Genomic DNA, 7,016 nt, shown 5'->3' with positions numbered 1-7,016 from the left:
AACGCTTCCCTCTCCGAGAGAGCGCAGTGCACAATTAGCTGGGGGCACTCCCACGGCTTTGTTGCTTTCCTGCTGCATCAGGCAACTTTAGGCAAGCACTGCAGAAGGGCATTGCACCTGGTGGGCCACAGATCGAGACAGGCTTGACAGCATTCCCTTCTCTTTGCAGTGATCAGTTTGCGACAGTGGAGCATAAAGCCTTCGCGTGAGTGGTGCAGCACTGGATAGAGAGTGAGGGGAGTAGAAGTGGGACTTTACTACAGGAATAGATCCGTTGGTGGGTAGAAAAATATGTCAGACGGCATTGAGTTTGGGACACCCTAAAATGTTGGTCTCCAAGCACCTGAGGCAAGGAAAGACCTGTACTGCTGGTAACAGGTTTCTGTCTGCTGTGGGCCAGCTAGGAGATAGGCACCAATGATAAGTTTTCTTTGCAATTGTTTGATCTTAATGTGATACTTTAATCCTTCCCTTTCTGCTACTAAGTGCACTTGGTTGTTGGACTGGGTATGGCTAGTGAATTCAAAACACTCTTCATCACAACTAAGAGGACATCGGTTTTCTGAAGTTCTGAAATATGCAGTGAAGAGCCACCTCTGCTGCTCTGCCCCCTGCATGTCTTCCTCTCTGCTGCCAGGGGTGTTGAGTTTGCAGGGAACTCTGACATGAGGGAAAACTTGGATCTGAACATCTGTTGATTTAAAAATCGCTTTTTCTTTTTTCCTGTGAGCATGTGCTGAAGCACTTTAGAACGTTGTTAAATGGGATCTGCAACCTGGGGTATGAGCAGCTCCGTCACCGGAGTATTGTGGGATCCAACTTGGTCTTGTCCTGTTGCAGATTTCTCTAGCCCAACTCAGCACAACTTTTAAGCATACTGTTTAAATCTATGTGTATTTCAGAAAAGTTGCATCAACACAAGTCTGAGTAAGGGAGGATACGCAGCTGAATTGCACAGCCTGCTGCAGCAGAGCTCTTTGGATTTCTCTTTGCCTCAGTAAGGAATACTTAACAACACAGTACCTTATGGCAGGCACATTTCTACTACAGTATCTTGCTGAGCAGAAGTGTAATTAAAAGTGAAAAAAACCCCCAACCTTAGAAGACCTGTCATGTCTGAAGACAGTCTTTGGTGCAGTTATACCATATATGCTAAAATAAGGGACCAAATTTTGTTCTCATTTGCACCCATCATGCAGCTTTATGCCTTTTATGGAAATAGTTTGGATTCACACAGGTGAAATCAGTTTCTCTTCAGGTCATATGAAAGAACCAATAGAAATTTTTGCCTTAGGGTCCTGCTCCAAATCTGCCAGATCCATGAATGTCCAAGTACTTTCCTGTTTTATTTTGTCTGACTTGATACGAGCTACTGCCTAAATCTGTGTTTGACTTCTGCTATATTTCACCAATAACATTTATTAATCAGTGTTATAAAAACTCCTAATACCAAATTCGAATAAAAATAAGAATCTTGAAGATAGATAGTTCTGGGAAAGGATGGAAAAAGAAATTTAAGGGTGTTTTTCATGGTTTCAGCAAAGTGTAAAGTCTATTCTTTTTTCATTCAAACTATTTCAGCGTAACTTTTTCTTTGGAACAAATCATTAAGGCAAAAATGAACTCTCATAACATGTTTGTCATGCAATGGTCATGTCACGGCAACTCATTCCCCTCTTTTTTTTCTGGGATCCATGCCAAGTGCTAAACCAGAAAACCTTGTTATATTAATTATGAAGAATAAACATGTTTTATTAAAAACTAGCCTGCTGAATATTCTGTCGTGCTGCTTTTCAGTGACAGCGGAATTGCTCTTGCATTTTAGTAATGTTAATGAATTTTCAGGGGTGGGGGGAGATGTACGCTATATTTTCCACAACAATATTTAGAGCAAAGTCAGATTAGGATTGTCAAAGCTAATGAATCAATCTAACACTTAGGACTAGTTAGGAAAAATCTGTGCAAGACTTCATGTTGTCCAAGACTGCACCTACACCTTCCTCACTGAGTGTGAATTAACACAACCAATTCATTATGAGCTTATTTATATTAGATTGGGTTCCCACAGTGTCTGTAAAACTGGCATTGAACTACCCTAGAACTGATCCCCTCAGTAAATTGCTATATGTACCAGTGGATCAAGTGTGCCATATCCACTGCTGTCAGCAGAAAGATAGCCCTGATGATACACTAATTAATAAATACCCTATTGTGTGGCAAAAACCACTGATCGCAAACTCACCAAGCTCTTCAAAAAGATCTATAAACCTTTGATGAAAGAGCTTGCAAAACTGCAAAACCAGTGCATACCCCTGACTTGTTTAATTGGATATCTGGTCCCTTCAGCATGATGATGAGCAGCCCATGCTGCAGCCCAGTGGTTTGGAGCATCTCGCAGTGCCCAGGGCTGGGGGAGTGACTGCATTCCCCACTGCACACCCCTGGACTCGAGCGGGGTGGACACTGAGCGCACCCAGATGGGCCATCCTTTGTCACTGTAGATATCTGCTCCAAAAAGCCATGGGGCTTCCCTCTTATGCAGCGTTCACTTGGGCACCTTAGTGTCCTGAAATGTGGATACTCAGCTAAATGCTACAGCTGCCCGGGAAGGGCTCAGCAAGGAGCAGAGCTGGCACGTGACAAGAAAAATAATATAAAAACATACTCACGCACAAATGTGTGTTCCCTAGGAGAATGACCAGTGAAAGAACCTGAAGGGTCAAAGCACTGTTAACCATCCTTATGCTCGTTTTTTTTCTTGAAATTAGCTTTTTCTTCTTGCCTATGTTTTTTTCAGACAAGTCACAATCATTTGAGGGTGAGCTAATTTAGTACAAATTATTAACCATGCCTCAAATATTGTTTAATGTTCAACAAATTGCCCAGATCAAATAAGCGCATCCTGTCCAGATAATCACTGCATTGACCGCCGGTAAATGTTTCAAATCAGTAAGTATCAAAGATGGGAATAGTGTAAATTAAGAATGAAACAACGTATTTTTCCTGTATAGAATTATTTTTTAACTATTATTATAAATCGAATAAAGGTATGAATCAGCCTGCCTTCTCTCCCATGTGAAAAAAATAGTGAGATCTGGTTATAAAATATAAGATTTTTAAAAACAGGAAAGTGTGCTTTTTATTATTTTCTAAATTTTGGACATTCTTAAGCATTCATCCAAAAATGTAAGAACCTGGAATCTTTTTCTTAAATAAAAATTGAAATTCTTGAGTAACCCCCAGTCTCCAGAAGCTGAAGCATTTCTAACAACAGTAGCAACTGAGGAAATCACAATATTATTGCAAGAATAAACAACTCTCTATTGCAGAAATGCTGAGAAACTTTTACTGACCAGATCTTGTTTGTGCTACATGCTATGAAAACAAGTGAAAAGACATATTCTTTCTCCCAGATAGTTTAGAGCCTGAGTAGGAAGAAGGCAGAGGGTGATAGAAATACAGTGTTTTCACATCACAGCCCCAACTCACAAGGAAGTCCCTAGCAATACGTTTTCTCTATGGTTATAAAACAGTTAAAGAGGATAGTGCTGAGCACATTATACAACACCAGGAGAAAAATTAATATGGTTGTCTGCTCAGGAGGACATGAATAGTGTACAGTAAATAAAATGGATGGGTGAGGTGTCCACATGTTGAAATCTGAGGAAGAAAACAGTGAAATCACAATGCCTCTTCATTTTCCATCCTGAATGGGATTTTCTGGCGAAAAAGATACAATGTGAGCACTTGATTACAGACACTGTGACAAATGCTGAAATTTGGATGTCAGGGAACCTTATTTCTGATGATACCTCACTTTGGAGCCTGAACATCCTAAAGGAGATTTCATACATCAAAATACACAGAGAATTTAGGTATGCTAATTATGCCACAGGTGCATAATTTAAGCAGGCGCCTACAAGCAAACATTGTTTGAGATTTAGTATGTTGGTGGCCACACATACAAATTTAAGAGATTCCAGATTCTTTAACTAGTTAGAAAGACAGCAAGATAAAAGGAGTTAGATAACGCACGACTTTATGTAATGTGTCCTTGAGTAAGCTGATTTGCACTGAATTTTAATAGAGCCCTGATTCATCAAATCTCAAACAGAATTAAGGTATGGACTGGATCCTAATAACATCATGCTTTATATCCATGAAAGATAAATTAAAGGATGCAAAACTGCTATTGACAAACATTGATTATATGTACTTTGATGGACTTTGAAGTTGTGCCAGATGCGTCTTGTCAGCCTCCAAAGTTTTCTTTTAAATCTCATTGCATAAGGCTTTTACTTTTTAATTATTTTTTTCCCTCAGCCTCTTTGATCAAGAAAAAACGTAGATCATATTTGTGTGATGCTATTTCCTATGCATTTTATTTAGATATGCCCTTGTGCACAACTCATGGTATGTAAAAAACATTACATGGCACATAGTCATCTTACCCTGCATCCTGGGTGCTATTTAACACTTAATTGACCTTCTTAAGCTGCTGAGTGAAATCTCGCCATGTGCAGGGAGCTACACAACATTCATATCTTTTTGTGCCACGTGAATCTACAGAATAAGACGCAAGCCACAAGATTGCTGGGTGTCTCTGTTCCCAGGAGAATTTAGACTAGTGAGAATGTTTTGTGGCTCTATTTGATTCTGCTCTGCTGTCTGTGGCAAAGTGGTCCTCATGTCAGACCCTGTGGAAAGGCAAACTCTTGTAACTTCTGCAGATTTTACAAGATGGGCTAAAGTTTAAACAAGTGAAATTCCTTCTTCCTCTTTCCCATATGTGTAAATGTCTTGTCAGTAGGGAGCTTCAAGAAACTGAAAAGAAGCTTTGGAGCCATTTTGATTCTTAAACATTGTGAGCCCACATATACCATCTTGTTTTCCTTATCCATCAGGATATGGCCATCACTTTGAGGGCAGGGGAGTGCATAAGGTATGTTGCCATGCATGTCAAAAGACTCAAAGGTGGTGCAGGATTTGGGTGCAGATGTTCTTTTGGGGGCAAAGGTCCCATTCCCTACATCTCCAAGACCATCTTATTCATGATGGCTTGCTCATCAGACCTGAAGCACTGATCTGTGACAGTCTAGGTATTTTTAAACAATAAATACGGAGAAAAAAATAGAGAAGAACTATCAAATCCTTTTAAATTGAGAATAAATAGATGAAAATTGCTGGTTTAAGTACTGGATCAGAACTGTGGTGGATTGGGTTGTTTCTGCACAGCTGTCAATACCACCTTGAACAAATCATTTACTCTCAGAATTCCTTCACTTCCCACCTGAAAAATGTGGGTAGTAACTTATCTTCTTTCAATCTGTGTTACCTGTTTAGATAATAAACTCTTCTGGCTCAGTATTTTCTTCTATATTAATGAGCAGCTCCAGGCACAAGAGGTGCCCTGTCTTGGCTGTGATGTCTAGTATGAAAGAAGGAGAAGAATAACCTAAAAGACTATAGTCTCAATGATTTATTTGGAATTGCTACTAAGTATTGTACTTTATAATGCTTGAGTAGTTTTGCTTGCCAAAATAAACAGCAGAAACATTACTTTGTCCTTTTTTTTTTCCCCTAAAATGGGAATTTCGACTGAAAAAATATTTCCCTTGGACATTTTTCTACCACTGTGCACAACACTTGAATTCTGATCCTGGAAACCATTTCAAGCCCTTCCTGGCTGATAATTCTTCTCCATCCTCCAACATGAATGAATATTCTGTGCTGAATCTACCTATGTGTGTCTGGTTTGTGTGGATTACTATGGTGTTAGATACACTGCAGATCTAGTTATTAACACCAGAAGAAACAAATTACCACAGCTGTGAGTGAAGAAAGAAAATTCCTAAGGTAAAAGAAAAATAAAAACATCTACTATGCAACTGTAATAAAAGCAGTGGTTCTAGAAATACTTGCCTGCATCAGCCATCAGCACCATGCCCACAAGAGCACAAGCCAGTCTCTTTGAGGGTCAGGACATCTTTCTTCAGACTCAACAGCAATGCCATGGAATATGTAAAGATTGATACTTTGGCTACGGCCTTTTCCGCTGCTACCATTTTGTGGCTTTCTTTAATTAACCTAATAACTCAAAAGCCCTATACATGTTTGTGCTTCCTTTTTTAGTGTTCCCTCCACTTCCGTTAAATCTTTTTCAAACTTTCAAACAAGTCTTTTTCAAACAACAAATGAAAATAAGAAAGCAGAAACCCTATTATTCCTCTTTATACAGAAGGACCAGAGTTGAGTGAGAGTATAGGGAATTGACTTTTAATATAAAATCTGGGAAGGGGAGGAGGGGTATTCTCTTTGTGAAATTCATCTTGGTGCAGAAAGCCAGCATGAGGTCTAGACACCACTTAAATCAACATTTAAAGTGTTGCGGTTGCATTTTGTTTCATAATTCTCTCTAGAAGCACATTCCCAGTGATGGTTTCAATTCTTGGGCTCAGATCAAACGCATAGTAAAAATTTAAAGACAAGCAAACAAACAAAAACCAGAATAAGTGCAAGCAGCAGAAAGTTCTGTTGGATGTGCAAAAGGGCTCTTCCCTTGTCCCCACCATTATAACTCAGAAGTAACTCTTCAGAGGTTTTATGCAAGCTCAAAGCTAGTTCAAGAAAAAGATGAGCTAGTTAGGAAGAGAGGCAATCCCACTCCAGCGGTACACACCAGGACCAGCAACCTCTCTCCAGCTCTGATTTGGTACCAGACTATTCCTCTGAAGATGCATAAACACCACTGAGCCCTTGAAGAACAACCTGCCATGGTGGAGCTTTGTTCCTGTCCCCAGTCAGAGACCAGCGTACACCCAGCTGTAAGGTTTCCTGCCCCTTTCTGGCCTCTTGGGTGTTCTTTTAAATCTTTCCTTATAACAGCTCCAGATATTCTTGTTAGCTGTGTAGCTTTCTGAGCCCATTTTTGTGTCTTGGAGCTGCCTGCTAAAAGCATTAAAATTGTAAAGTGGTGGACGAAGGAAAACAGTTTTGCTTTCAAGTTAAAAAACATG

Source organism: Strix uralensis, chromosome 7 (genome assembly GCF_047716275.1).
Source record: "Strix uralensis isolate ZFMK-TIS-50842 chromosome 7, bStrUra1, whole genome shotgun sequence".
NCBI lineage: Eukaryota > Metazoa > Chordata > Aves > Strigiformes > Strigidae > Strix > Strix uralensis.
The sequence above is the reverse complement of the archived record's forward strand: the minus strand, read 5'-3'. Positions refer to the sequence as shown.